Source organism: Ictidomys tridecemlineatus, chromosome 4 (assembly GCF_052094955.1).
Source record: "Ictidomys tridecemlineatus isolate mIctTri1 chromosome 4, mIctTri1.hap1, whole genome shotgun sequence".
NCBI lineage: Eukaryota > Metazoa > Chordata > Mammalia > Rodentia > Sciuridae > Ictidomys > Ictidomys tridecemlineatus.
In genome coordinates, this window is record NC_135480.1 from 28,627,789 (window position 1) to 28,644,146 (window position 16,358).

General features: G+C 45.6%; 1 long non-coding RNA gene across 1 annotated transcript in view; it reads right to left on the minus strand.

Annotated features, from left to right (window-relative positions):
• Nucleotides 1-13,995, minus strand: part of LOC144377053 (uncharacterized) — a 47,242-nt gene extending 33,247 nt beyond the window's left edge. The window contains exon 1 of the long non-coding RNA XR_013437620.1: nucleotides 13,770-13,995. This is a non-coding gene — a long non-coding RNA (uncharacterized LOC144377053). The remainder of the gene's footprint in view (nucleotides 1-13,769) is intronic.
• Between the last annotated feature and the right edge of the window lie 2,363 nt (nucleotides 13,996-16,358).

Here is a 16,358-nt window from a genome sequence, read left to right on the forward strand (position 1 = left end):
CTGGACATGATTTTACTTTGTCTTCCGAATAACTTAATAACAGTACTTTTTTTGGACGACTGATCTGAGACTCAGAGAGGTAAAATAACTTATCCGAGCTTGCAGAGTTAGTAAATAACAGGAGGCGCTCAGGATGGATGTCTGCAGGCGCGGAGGTTCTGAGGGTGAGTGGAGCAAGACTGGGACTCAGAGCTGGGGCAGGGCCAGCTGCTCAGCTGACTCAAACAGCTGGCACAGGGAAAGGGCGTGGAGGGAAACCCTCAGAGCCCAGCCAAGTGGGGCTTGGGAGAGAAGGGATCCCGGGAGATGCTCAAGTGTTTGCAGTGGTGAGTGATTCTCCCCTGTGCACCTGCGCGCGCCTGCAGTATACACCCTCTCTGCCCCTTCCTCTCAACTCCCCAGAATGCTGCAGGTGAGGTCCCTCTTGCCCACGGATGTGTGACATTGTCTGAGGGTGACTTTTAGTGAGTTGCCCTAGATCTGGACAGCCACGAGGCAGAACCAGAGACTGCTTGTGTGGGTGCAAGAGCCCAGGCTTGGGTGAGCCACTAGCTCTTGTCCAAGTTACATAAGTAATTTACAGGGAACTTACTTCAGCCCCATCATGCCAACTCCTTAATTCCACTGACTTAAGAACTCTTCAGTACTTACAAAATAAAGTACTCTTTTAACTTAAAAGATAATGAAACAAAAGGATTCTTTTCTGGTTATTTGAAACCAACCTTCTATACTTCTTAGTATGAACTGGGAATTTACCTGTATGAACTCATCTAACCCTCACAATCTCATTTCCAAGCAGGTGCTGTTATGATCAGCATTTTATAGAAAAGAAATTGAAGTCCAACCACACAGTTGGACTCAGTCTAGATGTCCATCAATGAATAGACTGCTAAAGAAAATGTGGTATATATATATATATATACACTATGAAATATTATTTAGCCATAAAAAAGAATGAAATCATATCATTTGCAGGAAAAGGGGTGGCACTGGATCATCATGTTAAGTAAGATAAGCCAGTCTCAAAAAATAAGTACCATTGTTCTCCCTCATATGTGGAATCTAAAAAAAAAAAAAAAAAAATAGAAGAGCGACTGTTAGGCAAGAGGAAAGTGATTGGAGGAGAGGGAGGGGCCAAAGAGGTGGCTATGATCAGATCATACATTATACGCATGAATGACATTGTCACAATGAATCCCATTGTTTTATATAATTAATATGCACTATATAATTGTAAGTTTTTTAAAAATTTATCCTTTTCCTCCAAAAAAAAAGAAGCCACAACACTGCTTATAAGGAGCATAGCTGGGGCTTGAACTCAGGCAACATGGCTTTGGGGGCCACAGTCTGAACCGAAACACCAACCTGTCCCGTGCATGCTGTAGGTGTGGAGGGGACGGAGGAGAATTCAGAATAGCAGTAATCACAGCATCCCCCCATCCTTTCCCCTACACGGTCTTCCTCCTCAAGGCAGATCTGACTGACAAGGCAGATGAAGGCTACAGCTTGGCTGCTCCTGGACCCCCCTATTCTGAGAGTCCTTTGTATTTTTTTGTACAGGAAAAGATACTGGAGGTGAACTTGGACTTATTGGGTCCCTGGGTGCCTCTCCAAGTCCTCTGCCTGATCACATCTGAAGAATAGGCTTGCTTGTTGTTGGCTCATCTTCTACTTCCAAAGGAGACAGTATTTGTTTACACAGCGCAGAAAAGCACGTCTCTGGCCAGAACACAGGGACCAGGATAGAACCTTCTTTGGTGTATTAAACTTACTTCTTCCTCCTCCCCTCCCCCCTCTTCCCCCTCCCCTCCCCCTCCTTGTCTCCCCAAGCCCTTTCGCCCCCTCCTCCTCCCTTTTAGACGGGCTCTTTCTGTGTTGCCCAGGCTGGCCTTGAACTCCTGGGCTGAAGCAACCCTCCTCCCTCAGCCTCCCAAGTAGCTGGGACTACAGGTGCACACCACGCACCCAGATTTTATGTGCAACATTCATAAAACTTGAAAAACTCTCCTTGAACTCTTTGAATCCTGCATATGGGTGCAGCCTGCAACTCCTTTCTCAACACAGTAAACACATACCAGCAGTAAGATTGGAGAATCCCCCAGTAATCCGGCCAATACCAGCTTTACTCTTGCTTGTCCCAACCAAGATACAATCATTCACAAATGGAATTCCAAGTAAATTGCTTGATTGGGTTGGAATCTGGGCCCACCGCGTCTTTCCACAAGGCAGAGAAGACTGAGAGCCAGCAATCTGGTGTGGTTGGGGGTGGGAAGAGATTTCTCCTCTTAGAAGAATCATTAACTTTTAGAGCCATTTTTTTTTTGCAAACGTTAAGCCATTTACTTAGCAATTATGCAGGGAATACACACTGTCAGGGTGATCTGTGAGCACAGCTGCACACCAACATCTGGCATTGCCTCTGGAATCCCGTAGGACACATCTGCCAGCAGAAGAGCTCCTTTGGAGATCCCCTCACTGAGCCCTCAGAGGCTGAAATGGAAATGTCACTGTTAGGTCAGCCAGGGGGTCAGCAAGGACAGGTTGGCCTGCTCCCGTGGAGAGAACATAGACCCGGTGCATCCTCAGTGTAAAGAGTCAGGGTCTGTACTTTGGTCCACAGAAATTACTACTCAAGTAATAAATAAGCACTAAAATCTACTGGGTATCTATGATGGGCCTGGCATTGTCCTGTGTACTCTGGTGCACTTCCTAACAGAGAAAGATGAGCACTAGTGTTATTTCTGTGTTACGAGTGAGAAAACTGAGGCTTAAAGAAGATGCACTAGGTACTCAAGCCCTGTAGCCAGCAAGCCACAGAGCCAGGGTTTGAGCAGACTCAGGGGTCGGTGCTTGTACCCATCGCCCTGCCTGGCCTCCCAAGTGGGTGGCAATAAAGGGACTGTCCAGGCAGATTGTACAACAGCGGAATGGCTCAGACCTTAGCCGCATCTTTCCGAGCCCCTTCTTGGTGTAAAGCACACGTGCTGAGTGTGATGTGGTGAGCACACCAATGATGTGTTTAGCAGATGCAGATGGTGATCTCCACCTGCAGAGAGAGCACCCCACCTCTGGCCTCCCACTGGCACCCTCTTAGCCCTTCCTCTCTACCCCTTTCCTTCTCCCTTTCCCAACGTCACAATAAAAGACATCCGGGTAACTTTGGGCATGAGGAGCAAAGGAACTATGTTAATCCATCCCCTTCTGTCTTCCCCTCTTTGAGTCTTTTCTAGCTCTGTAGATACATGCAGCAACATACTTGCATGTTTCCAGAAAATGGTATTCAGTCAAAAGTCCCCCTCCTTCTCAGGGTCCCGTCTACCTTGTTCCCACCTTCAAGCCCTAGTGGCATTTTATGGCGATTCCTTCCAAATTAGGTGTATACATAGGACAGCCTTTCCCCCTCACTCCTGATCATTTTCTTGGTGCTCTTTCCCTGTCAATTCTCAGAGAGAGTATCTTCATTCTCTTTTTTATAGCTACATGGTATTCCAATTTATGGATGTACCACAATTTTAAAAATCTTCCCCTTATTAATAAGCATTCAGGTGGTTTCTGATCATTTACTATTCTTGATATTTTGTCTTCTTATGTCTATATCTCTATTGACTGGAAAACAGAGAGAAGGAGGGAGATGAATGGGCACCCATCACTATCCACCACTAAAAGCTACCTGGAGAGACTGCCATGTCCATTTTCACCCAAAGATCCCATTTCTCCTCAGCCCAGAAAAAAAGATCCTACACAAGGTCATCTATACATAGAACTGTGGTTCTTAATGCCCTGGAACTTTCATAAAAATAATAAATCCTCCATAGATCTTTTATTTTAACTTCAGGGGATTTACTAAGGTAATATAAAATTCCACCCAACATAGCCTACTACCTCAAAAAGGGGTCCAGCAGAGAGGTTTATGCTTCTCTGGCTGGGCTCATTAAGGGCTAAGCAACAGGCCTCTCCACTAAGACATTTACTTCCCAGCCCTGCCTCATCCAAGACAGAGATGCATGCCTGAAGTTGCAAAGATGTCTTCTTGGTGTTAGCTACATCACCAAAAGAGGGTATGCGTTTCTTTTCCTGCCTCTTTAAGGTATGCGCTAAAAAGAGAAATGCCAAGCAGCCACACCTGAGGAGGTGACTAGCCCTAAACAAAATGAGAGTCAGGAAACTCTTAATGCCCTTAACCTTGTCCCGACCTCTGGGCCTTCCCTAACCTCAACTGCTGCTTTCAGAGCTCCCCTCTCCTTCCCTTTCTCACTGTAAGTGATACTGTTGGTTCCCTGCCCATATCCTCTCGGGTGGTACCATGGCAGGGCACATCAGCCTGTCTTTCAATGACCAGTACCTGGATCTCGTCACCTAGGAGCTTTCTTCAACTACCAATGTCCACTCTGCCCAAGTTCAATGCAAGCTGGAAGTGCCCAGCAATTAACACCATCACTACTACCACCTTAGTGGCCTTCAACCAATGACTGGCCAAAGCTGGTACAAATAAATAACCTCTCTGCATTGCCACTGGGGAACGGACATGGTAGATGGCTTTCCAGAGTTCCCCGGAAGAACTACGCACATTTGGGTTACTTGCTTGATAATGTGGCATTTAGCAATCTTCTTGCCTACTGGGGCTTCTGAACCACTCCTCTGCTGGAGCCTCCTTCAACAAAGAAATCCCACTATTATGTATAAATTACTGATAAAAATGTGGATAAGTAAAGAGACAGAAAAGGAAAAAAAAGTTACAAATTTAACATGATTTCACTATTTTTAGTCCCTTGGTTTACCTCAAAGGAATTGTTTGGTCATCACCTTGAAGCATCAGTGACAGAAGAGAATGGGTTCAGAAGAGGACATGAGGAGATCTGATTGGTGCCAGGGTGGACTGTCACGGGTTCTCTCAGTGCCTTGCCCATTCTCCCTCAGGACTTTCCATAGTGGTACATTTCTACCTCTAAGGGTATTCCCTGGCCACCAGGGTGCATTATGCCCACGCATGAGGAAGAACAGAAAAGCCAGGGGATTTTCACCCCGGAAGCATTTTCCACCCGTGACAAAGGAAGTTGGTGTGTAAATGCTCCAGTTCCCTTTCTTCTTGGGTGAGACGACTCTGAGGTGCGGGTTCCATGTTGGTTCCCAGGGATCCCTAGAAGGATTTAACTGCCGTCACCCATGGGAGGGGCAATTTTCTTGACAACACATCTTTTATCGGCTAGGGCCCTCACCTATCTCACTTGCCTACGTTCATAACTCTTGCAAATAAATTACTTGTGCTTGATTTTTGTCTCAGGGTCTGTTCCTGGGGAAAACCTAACCAAAGCACTTCACTCCATCCCCACTTAATTCTCTCTGGGTAGATGCTGATGAGCTCATTCTTATTAAACCATAAATGGCTCATAAGGCCCAGGGGAATGAGTTTAAAAGATGAAAGCCCCTTAGGAGTGGTTCCAATGGAATGGGCTGGACACATGGGAGCCCTTTGCAGGATTGAAAGATAGAATCTATTTTCGTAACAACTGATTGCACTTACTGTTATGCTGTCAGAGAGATGTGTGTGTGACAATGCCCTTGAGGAGACAGGGATTGGGGTACATGTGCAGCACCTAAGAGTGCAGGAGTCCAGCATCGTGTTGGGCCCCAGGTTGATGATGTGTGCTTGGAGAGGACACAGACTTCCAGATTAGGGTGGTAAATGTCTTTGCTCAAATAGAGACTTGGTGTCAAAGTACCACCACACAGCTAAAGGGTATTCGTGGATGATGGTATTGACACTTGGAGACATCACTCAACTGAAGAAACAATGGTGTTGTAATTAAAGCTGACTTGTTGAGTGTGGTTGAGTCTCCTTGACCCTATTTTAAACTTTAAACTGAGCCCAAACATAGGCACCCCAAAATCTTTCATTGTGACTTTCAGAGTACAGTCAGTGAGGGATCTGGGAAGAAGGGAAGCCAAGGAAACCGGATAGGAGACCACACACCATTGTCATCACCATCTACATTTGTAGAGTGACTTCACCGTATCAGGGATTTTCAAACTAGGCTGCAAGGAACCCTAAGGGCTCTGAATAGGAAGCCGGAGGTTCAGCCTACAATTAAAATCTTGGTGCCAAAGGATGAAGACTTAAACTGACTGTAGCATTCAGTTACCAGCTTTCTTCATTGACTTTGTCTGGAAAGAAATCCCATCCACTAAATGCACAGTTTGACAACCAACATATACGTGATCATTTTTATTCTTAGAACCAACCCTCCCTTGCAGGTGAGGAAGGTGAGTTTCAAAGAGATTAAGTGACTTGCTCAAAATCACGGACCAGACACCAGCAGAACCAACCCCACATCATGTCCCCGCACACTTTCCTCCACATTATACAACATTTCAGTATTAATGAAGAAACTCAGGGTGTAGCAATTTCTTGGCCATGAAATTTGTTTTGGTGATAATAGGTCAGAGAACTGTTTTATAGAAAGTTCTTAGAATTTGGGTTGTTTCAAGAAACTCACCCAAACATCTACAGTTCATTTCCTCCCTGAGCTGCTCTCAATACGTTCTGTTCCAGAAGCTCCTTTAGCACAGCTTGTCCTATGCATCCACACTACCAATATCCTTTTAGACAATACCCCAAAATATCAGTCAGCTATTGCTGCAAAGCTGCTGCAAAATGAAGACTTGTGACATAAAAACACAGGGACACGCCAAACTGTGTCAGCGACATTTACAGCCTCTGATAGAGTCACAGCCACTCATTCTGTTGGCCAAAGCAAGTCAATGTCCAAGCCCAAAGTCCACCCTGCCCCAAAGGGGAAGGAGATGAGGCAAAGATTTGCCCAGTGATGTCCAGTCCATCATGTCTGCTAAGAATGACCTTCTTGTGAAGGAAGGTCCAGCTCATTTTTCCAAAGTTCTTTAAATCTAAAACGGGGTTCTATTAACAAGTCAGTCCTGCAAGTTGCCAGAAAGAGATCACCTCAAAGGGACTTCTCCCGAGGGGAATGGAGGAGTGGAGTAGTTGTTTTTAAACTGATGTTGGTATATCTTTAAAAATAACTACTCCACTCCTCAGGATGTGCTCAAGTCAGACCTTCAGACCCCCACCTGCTTCTAGGGGATTGGACCAGCCGACAGAGAAGGGGCAGGTGTGGGTGATGTACAAGCTCCATACTCATTAATCACCCTGCGGCACCGGGAGACTCATCCAAGACGCAGGGCAGTGCAGCCACCGGGGAGTACAGACTCAGGAGTTTGACAATGTCCCCTGATGCTGGACACTGTTGGTTTCCCCTCCCAACTCCTCTTCTCCCTTCTCCCTTCCAAATAGAATCTCAGTTTTGCTCAGGGAGCTCCCCTCCGAAGGGGACAATGATCCATGACAAACCCCAGAGACAGGTCTCGTTGGCCCAGAGCTAATTCCATTCCCACTCCAGTCAGTGGTTGGTTCCCAAGTTGTTAAGTGACCAAGGATGGGCCAATGGGACTCACAGTGTGTCCGTGAGAAACGTCTGCCAGAAGGTGGGGAAGGGGCTTCCAGAAACCATTTCCTCACTCCAAGGAGAAAGCTCTGGGGACAAACCATCGCATACCTCCCGGCTGGGCCTAGCCATGTTTTTCTGTCATTGCTAGAACTCTATTGCGGTCTGAGGGTGAAAGCAACAGGAAGACAGCAGAGTACACAGATGGAAAGATCTGGCATCCTGAGGACTCAGTTTCTGAAGCAGCCTCCCCTGAAGCTTGCCCTACCCGTGTCCTCACTTTTACATGAGGTAATAAGATACCCTTGTTTGAAAGACTTGACTAAGGCATCTTTAAGATACCTCCCTGGGCCGCTTACTTACTTTGGGTAAGTCACTTAATTTCTATAACTCCTTTTTTTGCACCAGTATTTTCATCATAGAGATGTGGGGACCCTGCATAGGAAGCATTTGCAAACTTGAGGGGTCTGGCAGCTGGTCGGGGTGTGGTGACTCACAGGTAAGTTTTTATTACAGTGGTTTGGGACCTAGGACAATAACTGTCTTTCCCCTATGTTTATCTGTCGCCCCCTGGCTGTTTCTTCTAGTAGTTTGCAACAAAACATGAACAGGAAGGGCCCATGTCTTTGAGGTGTACCAATAAGTAAAGGGTCTCCTATGCTAACCACCAAGGCTTCCAGAATTGGGAGCCCGCAGGGGAAGACAGATGGAGGGTGCTTGTATTTTTCAAATATTACACACTGATTACATATTCTTTTTTAGTAATATGAGAAAATACAGACAAGTGTACAGGAAAAGGAAACGAAAATTCACACCTGATTTCATGATCCAAAGAACCTACTGTGAATTCTAGTGTATATTATCCCAGTCTTTCTTGGCTGTGGCTGATTTGAGAAGGAAAAGGAGAGAGAAAATGGGTAACTTCATGTACTGCATCATAAGGAGGGTGAGTTGATAAAGATTTTTTTTAAGGCGACTTTGTAGGATCTTTGAACAGAATACCTATTGTTAGGTTTCTTAGCAACTCTGCTTCTAGGAAGTCATGCCCTGGAAGCAATAACAAAAATCATGGCCACATCTGTACAGTTTACACAGTGCTGGGTGCCGTTCTACCACTTCATGTCTATCCTTTGTTCATTCCTCAAAGTTACCCTATTAATTTTTTTTTGAGATATAACTCACACACTCGGTCTGTTTTAGCTACTATAACAAAACACCATAAACCAAGAGACTTGTATAGGACAGATAGTCAGTACTTATAGTTTTGGAATCTAGGAAGTCTTAGGTCAAAGGTTTGGAAATTTCAAGGACTTGCTGTCTGGTGAAGGCCCACCTTTCTAGTTCTTAGAAGGTGGCATCTTGCTGTGTCCTCATATGGCAGAGGGGACAAGAAAGCTGACTAGAGCTTCTTTTCAAGGGTACCAATCCCATTCACAGGGGTTCCGCCGTCATTCACTAGTCCCCTCCCAACGTCCCACTTTCTAACACTGTCACAGCAGTAATTAGGTTTCAACTTGTGAATCTGGGGGGCAGGGGCACAAACATTCAGACCTTAGCACCTACCATAAAATGCAGCTGTTTAAGGCATACAATGCAGTGGTTTTAAGTATATTCTCAGATATGACCACTCATCACTACAGCTATTTTTAAAAATATTTCTATCATCCCCAAGAGAAGTACTGTACCCATAAGCAGTCACTCCTTATTTTCTCCCTGGTCTACAAGATTCTGGTAACTACTTCTCTACTTTCTGGCCTTGTACATTTGCCTAGTTTGAACACTTCACATAAATGGGTGTGTGTGTGTGTGTGTGTGTGTGTGTGTGTGTGTGTGTGTGTAGGCATATACATACATACATGTGTTTATACACACATGGTCTCTTCTGACTGGCTTCTTTCACTTAACATAATGTTATCAAAGATCATCCCTACTGTAGTATCTATCATTACTGCCTATCTCTTTAATGCTGAATAATATTCTGATGTATGGGCTTACCACATTCTGTTCATCCATTCATTAGGATGATAGACATTTGGATTGTTTTCATTTTGTGGCTCTTTAAATACACTGCTTTGAACATTCCTAAACTAATTTTTAGGTTGACCTATATTTTCTTCTCTCTTGGGAATACACCTGGGAGTGAAATTGCTGGGTTAAATTTTAACTTTCCATTTAACCTTTTGAGGAAATACCAGACTAATCTTCCAAAGTGGTGCACCATTTCACGTTCCCACCATTCGAGTACAAAGTTTTCAATCCATATATCCTCATCCACATTTATTCTTTGTTTGATTGCTTTATTGTATCTGTCCCCGTGGGTGTGAAGCACTATCTCATTGTAGTTTTGATTTGCATTTCCCTGATGGCTACAGAGAAGTGTTGGTGTCACTTCTGTGGCACAGATGAGGAAACTGTGGCACAGAGAGGATCTTAATTTACACATCATGACTTGGTAAGTGTACAGACTTGTGGGTACAACAGTGTAGGCAGAAGGAAGTTGCTACAGCACTGTTGGTGAAAATAAATATTAGAACTGGATATTTCCCAGCAGGAGATTATCCTATAGAGGACTACCATCAAAGTCCGGGGAAGGTCTATGCATGCTGACATGAAATGAACTCCAAAACATTGTTGGTGAAAAAGACACAGAATCACACGTGCAGCATGGACCTGTTTGTGCTTACAGATGATAGATAGATAGATAGATAGATAGATAGATAGATAGATAGATAGATAGATAGGAAGGTTACATACCAAATTGCTCCCACAGTATGCTCTAGAATGTAAGCTTCAGGAGAGCAACAGCTTTTGTTATTGTGAGTATGGCTTTATCACCAACCCCTCACAAAGGATGTAGCTCATAATAGTAGCTGAGTAAATAGCTGTTGTTCAATGAAAAATTCCTTTTGAGAGAGGAATGGAAGGCAGAAGAATACGCCAAAGAACCCATGTTTCCCTCTGAAGACCCGTGTCTTCTAACCATGAAATCATGCAGTCATTCTATCATTTCTGACACTGAAAAAAAAAATATTCGGGAATTCTGGGGTCTTCAGCAAGAAAAAGTGAGACCCCCCTGGGGAGTCCGTATGAAGCTGAAAAGTGGCCTCCATGGCTTCCACGGATGCCGTGAGGACCCTCTGGGGCTCTAGGGTTCCTCATTTCAAGTGGATGCCTGGCTCCCAGCCCAGCTCAGTCTCCGGGGCTTGGTTATCCAGAGGGGAAGGCAGGACCCCTCCTGCTGCTGGGCACGCCCACCTGATCAATAAAGCATGTCCCAGCAAGCAGGAATCCAATGTCAAGATGCCAGCCATGAATCTTGTTTTCACGCCTGAGAAGATCTTAAAAAATCAATGAGTACTAGAAGGACACAGCCATGCACTTTTGTTTCTATCATTTTTCAATATTTGTTTAATTTTTCATCCTGGATGAGTCCTCGGAGAAGTCCCAAGGATCAAGGGCTTGTGGTGGAACAGACAGGTGTACAGTCATCACACTCTGGGCTCCAGGGGACTAGCTGTTCCCAGATCCCCAAAGGTGAGGAAGGAAGGCTTCTCTCTCGGAAGGCTCCGTGGGTTGGGGCAGGAGCCAGGTTCTACTGTGTTCGACTGTGTTTTCCACGTCAACTGAGGGTACAGCCGTGACCTACATATTACAGCAGTTTCAGATGACAAGATTCAAACAGTGAGAACAACATGTCTTTTTTTCTGCTGAAAGAAGCGGACAATTCAGCCTAGTATGGGTTCAGTTTTACATGTTGAAGTCTTTTCCCCAGCACCTCTGAACATGACTACATTTGGCAGGGGGAAGGGTTTTAAAGATGATAAGGTTAGAATGAGGCCTTTAGGGTGGACCCTGATCTAATATGACTAGAAATTTTAACAGAGAGAGAGAGAGAGAGACCCAAGGGATGAGCACACCCAGAGGAAAGACCATGTGAGGCCACAGTAAGAAGGCAGCCACCTGCAAGCCAAGGAGTCAGGCCACTGTCAGCTGCTGTCCTCTTGATCTTGGACTTCTAGTCTCCAGAACTGTAAGAAAGTCAATTTTTGTAATTGAAGCCACCGAGTCTGTGGTATTTTGTTATAGCATCCCTGGCAAACTAATACTGCACCTCTCTGAAGCCTGGGAACCAAAAAAGGTCTTAGGCATTCAGTTTCAAGGGACAAGCTGTTCAGAGATCCCCAAAGGTGAGGAGGAAGGCTGTCTCTGAAGTATCCACAAATTTGTAACAAGAGTTAAAGCACTGAGTTTAAACATCCACCAGGTCCAGGCAGCAGATGCCAACCTACCACAGTGTGGTTTAGATCTTTAACGTCCCCCCAAAACCCAGACACTAAAGGCTTGGTGGCAGCAGAACCATTAGGAGGTGGGGGTCTAATGGAAGAAATTATGTCACTAGGCTGTGCCCATGAAGGGAACATTGGGATTCTGGCCCCTCCCTCTCTCTCTCTTTTTGCTTCCCAAGATGCTATGGGGTTTCTTCCACCATGTGATTCCACTACGGCACATTACTGCCTCACCACAGGCTCACAAGTGACAGGACCAAGTGACCATGGTAATAAAACAAAACAACCACCTTGAAACCATGAACCAAAATATGTCTTTCCTCCATGAAAGATGATTTTCTCATGCATTTTGTCATAGTGGCAGAAAGCTGACTATCACACCAAAGTATTAATGAGAAGGGAATCCCAGGCCTCTTCCCAGCTTGAGGCTCCATTGGAAGACAGTTGGAGTCTGCACTGGAATGAAGTGTGAAATCTGACTTTGACCTTAAGTCCGGGTATAGCAATTGCTGAACTGAGGCAGTGTTGGAACTAGAAGTAACTGGTAAATTTTGATTCCTGGAGGCCAGCCAGAAGGGTCACAGGCCTGCCTTAATTTTCATCGTAGAGCATGAGAAGAGTGAAGAAGTGTCCCCCAAAAAAGTTAAGGACAGTGAAAGACATAAAGAATTTGCTGAATCCCAGAACACACTCCAGGAGTCCTAATTATTTAACATAAGTTCTGTTTCATGTGTAGCAGTTTGGCCCAGTCTCTGGAAAAGTAACAGACCCCATTTAATGAGCGATCATTACCATTTAAAAATTCCCCCACTGTCACCAGTAAGCAATCCCATCCTCTTTGAGCAGGACAAAACCTGATGACAGCAGACAAGTCCTTTAACAGCTTCTGCATTCTTTGAGCCAACAACTCCAGCACAGATGTTCCACAAATCCAGGGACTAAACACCACCCTCTCTACCCCATGACTCCGAGAAAACCACAACAAACTCCGGGTCAGCAGTGCTGGGCAGGCCTCGGGTCACATAGTACGCCAAAGAAAACCGAGTTCAAATCTGGCTGTGTCACTTCACATCCGTGCAATCTTGGGTACATGACTTAAGTTCCTTGTACTTGCATTTCCTCATCTATAAAATAGGGGTAATAAAGAACTCATCTTATAGGGTTATTGTGGAGAGCAGATGAGGAAATAGATGCAAAAGCATTTAGAACCTTGGCACAGGACAAGGGGCTCCATACACGCAGTGTCGTTATACTTCACCACCTCTCCAAGTGAAACCTCGCGATGATGTTGGCTTCTCGGCTCGAGGTTGTAAAGAACATTTTACGAGGTGCCTGGTGATGGAAAGCATGGATTCTAGAACCAGACTGCCCGGACTTGGATCCAGCAAGAATGTGAGGCACATGGTCAAAGTGTTTGCAGTTACTGCTATTAATGCACTGAGATAATGCGGTAGTATTTACACAGATGCAATACTCACTCAGATATATCACAGGCATTGGAGGGTGGTCAAAGAAGCAGAAGACAGTCATCCCTTGTTAGCCACTGGGGACTGGTTCCAGGACCCCTACTGACACCAGGCTCTGAGGATGCTCAGGTGCCTTATTTTTAAAATGGCTTAGTATTTGCATATCACCTACCCACACCCTTTCCTTTGCTTTAAATATTACTTCTGATAATGAATACAATACAAATGCCATGTAAATAGTTGCTATACTGTGTTGTTTAGTCCATATATGTTCAGTACAGAGGCAACTTATTTTTCAAAGACTTTCTACCCAAGGTTGGTGGAATTCTCAGATGTGGAGCCCGTGGATACGGCGGGCTGGCTCTATGTCCCTAATCTGGAGGCTGCAAAACTGGACCTCAGTTGCTTTTGCTTGTTTGTTTGTTTACCAGCAGACAGTGGCTCTCAAGCAAATAAGAGTCTTGGACCCAGAAACCCATCCTCTTTGGGCCAGACCCTCTGCCATTACCTGCAGTGCCCTCTGAGGCCACCCCCAACCCCCAGCTCTCTTGTGTTACCTGGTCTGGTTCCTTCCTCCAGGGCGGATCCTAGCCTGCCAGGCAGAGCAGATAGCATAGCTTTCCAGCCTCCTGAGACGGTGACATTTCCAGGGGCCCAGCTCTCTCTGGGCCTGGTTCACCCCTCACCGACCGAGGGCCTGAAGACTGATGGAGAAGCAAATGGAAAATTTAAAAAGCTGATACCCCTGCAGGAAGCCATTGTTTGGCCAATTCCAGGACTGAAAAACAGTGTAACGTTGGAGAAAGGAGGGTAAAGTGCCATTCAAGGCCATTGTTACAGCCACTGCTCTGTGTACTGGGGAAACAAAGGGGACCTCTGTGTGCGAGGACAATGCTGTTGTGTCACCAGCTGCTTCTGTGTTGCTCCTGGGGACCTGGAACAAGAAACAAGGCCACAGCGCCTTCCTCCATGAGATGCGCCCCAGACTTCACTGATCACAGCCACCAGGCCAACCAGAGCTGGGAGCGGAGACTGGGACATTCAGCCCATGGTGCTCTGTACTGGGGAGCAGAGACAGTCCCTTAGTAGCCACCAACTGCCTAGGTGCCATTTTTCCATACAGGATAAAGCCCAAATTGTCACTCTCCTCTCCAGCCTCAGAGATTTAACACAAGTTAGAGCTGAAAAGAATCATAAGGCATCATCTCCCCAAAAACACATGTCATTGTGTTTGTCAGCTATTCATCCCTGTAACAAAACACCTGAGAAAATCAATTTAAAGAATTATTTTTCACTATTTCAGTCCGTGGTCACGGGGCTTCATTGTTTGTGGGCCCATGGTGAGGCACAACATCATGGCAGAAGAGAGTGGCTGAGAAAAGTGGTTCACCTGTTGGCAAATAGGAGAGAGAGACAGAGCAAGCCCAGGGACAATACGTACCTTTCAAGGACAGGTCGCCCTGTGCCCTCCTTCCTCCACCCACGCCCTACCTCCTACAGTTTCTACCACTTCCCAACAGTGCCACCACCTGGAAACAGGCCTTCAACAGGTGAGCCTTTGGCATTTAGTAGCAGCTGATAAGGCCAGATCAGTCATCACGTGGTTCCACCCATTGAGCCCCCATAAGGGACCGGGCACAGATAAGATAATGAATCTAGTTACTCCTGTCTTCCAAACCTTGCTCTGGCACTATTTCCCATGGATTATAAATGAGTTTGTTCTCTGAGTCTTGGTTTCCTATTTGTAAACTGGGATTATTTCCTGTCTGTAAATTGGTACTGTGTGGATTAAATGAGGTAATGAATGCATGCATCACTCTTAGAACAGTGCTTGGTTTATAAACAGTGAAAAAACACTGTGGATAAAAAATCAGAGACCCACTTACACCGGCAACTTGCACAGACTCATGAGGAGGTGATACGGAGATGGCAGGAAGCCCAGGACCCACATCCGGCCCCGTGGTGCCTATCGCCGTCTTATTCTCTTCCCTGGAGTCTTCAAGGAAAGCTGGGCATCAACAGATACTCTTGAGGAACAGGCGGGGACAAATGTGTGAAGACGGTTTATTGGAGCACAACATTTATCCGTGGGGACTGGGGCGATTCGGTGTCCACATCCGTCTTCTGGGGACAATGAGGACTCTGTTCTGGAAAATGGCTGCAACATGAAGAGATGAGAACAGAATGGAACAGGTGGAGGAAGGAGCTGGCCAATTTTTAAAGAAAAAAATGGAAGAAAAAAAATGGGTTTTTATTTCAAATTTGCCAATTTTGCAATGCCATACTCCAAATGTGACATCGTTGATGCAGACTGAGCTCCAGATCTGGCAAGTTGTGATGCCTGGTGTGGACACAAGTGGCATCTCTGAATCAGGACCTCCTTGTTGATATTCCCAGCTTTGGTCCCACACATGCCTGGGGTCTCCTGGTATATGGTCTGAATGTCGGTGTCTACCCCCTCCCAAATTCATACGCTGAAATCCTAATCCCCAAAGTGATGGTATTAGGAGGTGAGGCCCTTGGGAGTGAAAGGTCATGAGGGCAGAGCCCCCATGAATGGGATTAGCCCCTATAAAAGAGACCCAAGAGAGCTCCCTGAGCTCTTTGATCATGTTAGGACACAGCCAGAAAGTGCCATCTCTCAGCCAAGAATTGGTCCTCCTCATCACACCAAATCTGCTAATCCCTGATCTTGCACATTTTAGCCTCCATACCGTGAACAATAAATTTCTGTTGGATAAGCCACGCTGTCTATAGAATTGGATCATAGCAGCCCAAATGGACTAAGATATCTGGTTAGCTCATTAGGCCAATTCAAACCTGCTTCTCGAGCTGAACAGGGGACCTAAGACCAAAAACACAGTCCACCTTCGTCTTCGTCTATGAGATGGGGGTAAGGAAAAGAGAAATGCAGTGGGAGAGGCTCTCCCTAAGAGGGAGGCGTTTGGCCTAATCCACCTCCTGCAGTCATTCCTCTGATAATGAAGGCAGCTGGGATTTAGCAATGGGACCAAAGGGAGAATGGAAAATGGGGGATTAGGTTCCCTTAACCACTGTCAATTCAAGTTAACAGAGGGACAGAGTATACTTGCTTTGCAAATGCCAATTCAAGACAAGATTGCTCACAATGAGCCACCCACTAGAAT